We start from the raw sequence: 2,207 nt of genomic DNA on the forward strand, positions 1-2,207 counted from the left end.
GGGATCTACGTGTGAAGCGGAATACATAGCTGTTTCGGAAGCAGCAAATGAAGGAGTCTGGATGAAGGAATTCATGTCCGATCTAGGTGTCATACCTAGTGCATCGGGTCCAATGAAAATCTTTTGTGACAATACTGGTGCAATTGCCTTGGCAAAGGAATCCAGATTACACAAGAGAACCAAGAACATCAAGAGACGCTTCAATTCCATCCGCGATCAAGTCAAGGAGGGAGACATAGAGATTTGCAAGATACATATGAATCTAAATGTTGCAGACCCATTGACTAAGCCTCTCTCACAAGCAAAACATGATCAGCACCAAGACTCCATGGGTGTTAGAATCTTTACAATGTAATCTAGATTATTGACTCTAGTGCAAGTGAGAGACTGAAGGAAATATGCCCTAGAGGCAATAATAAAGTTGTTATTTATATTTCCTTATATCATGATAAATGTTTATTATTCATCCTAGAATTGTATTAACCGGAAACTTAGTACATGTGTGAATACATAGACAAATAGAGTGTCACTAGTTTGCCTCTACTTGACTAGCTCGTTGAATCAATGATGGTTATGTTTCCTAACCATAGACATGAGTTGTCATTTGATAAACGGGATCACATCATTAGAGAATGATGTGATTGACTTGACCCATCCGTTAGCTTAGCACGATGATCGTTTATTTTGTTGCTATTGCTTTCTCCATAACTTATACATGTTCCTATGACTATGAGATCATGCAACTCCCAAATACCATAGGAACACTTTTTGTGCTACCAAACGTCACAACGTAACTGGGTGATTATAAAGGTGCTCTGCAGGTGTCTCCGATGGTGTTTGTTGAGTTGGCATAGATCGAGATTAGGATTTGTCACTCCGATTGTCGGAGAGGTATCTCTGGGCCCTCTTGGTAATGTACATCACTATAAGCCTTGCAAGCAATGTATCTAATGAGTTAGTTATGAGATGTAGCATTACGGAACGAGTAAAGAGACTTGTCGGTAATGAGATTGAACTAGGTATTGAGATACCCACGATCAGATCTCGGGCAAGTAACATACCGATGACAAAGGGAACAACGTATATTGTTATGCGGTTTGACCGATAAAGATATTCGTAGAATATGTAGGAACCAATATGAGCATCTAGGTGAAGGAAATATGCCCTAGAGGCAATAATAAAGTTATTATTTTATTTCCTTATATCATGATAAATGTTTATTATTCATGCTAGAATTGTATTATCCAGAAACATAATACTTGTGTGAATACATAGACAAACTAAAACGTCACTAGTGTGCCTCTACTTGACTAGCTCGTTAAACAAAGATGGTTATGTTTCCTAACCATAGACATGTGTTGTCATTTGATTAACGGGATCACATCATTAGGAGAATGATGTGATTGACATGACCCATTCCATTAGCTTAGCACCCGATCGTTTAGTATGTTGCTATTGCTTTCTTCATGACTTATACATGTTCCTATGACTATGAGATTATGCAACTCCCGTTTGCTGGAGGAACACTTTGTGTGCTACCAAACGTCACAACGTGATTATAAAGGAGCTCTACAGGTGTCTCAAAAGGTACATGTTGGGTTGGCGTATGTCGAGATTAGGATTTGTCACTCCGATTGTCGGAGAGGTATCTCTGGGCCCTCTCGGTAATACACATCACATAAGCCTTGCAAGCATTGCAACTAATGAGTTATTTGCGAGATGATGTATTACGAAACGAGTAAAGAGACTTGCCGGTAACGAGATTGAACTAGGTATTGAGATACCGATGATCGAATCTCGGGCAAGTAACATACCGATGACAAAGGGAACAAAGTATGTTGTTATGCGGTCTGACCGATAACAGATCTTCGTAGAATATGTGGGAGCCAATATGAGCATCCAGGTTCCGCTATTGGTTATTGACCGGAGACATGTCTCGGTCATGTCTACATTGTTCTTGAACCCGTAGGGTCCGCACGCTTAACATTACGATGATAGTTTCATTATGAGTTTATATATTTTGATGTATCGAAGTTTGTTCGGAGTCCCGGATGTGATCACGGACATGACGAGGAGTCTCGAAATGGTCGAGACATAAATATTGATATATTGAAAGCCTATGTTTGGACATCGAAAGTGTTCCGGGTGAAATCAGCATTTTACCGGAGTACCGGGAGGTTACCAGAACCCCCCGGTAACCTAATGGG

Source organism: Triticum urartu, chromosome 2A (genome assembly GCF_056163025.1).
Source record: "Triticum urartu cultivar PI428250 chromosome 2A, HENAU_Tu73, whole genome shotgun sequence".
Taxonomy (NCBI): Eukaryota; Viridiplantae; Streptophyta; class Magnoliopsida; order Poales; family Poaceae; genus Triticum; species Triticum urartu.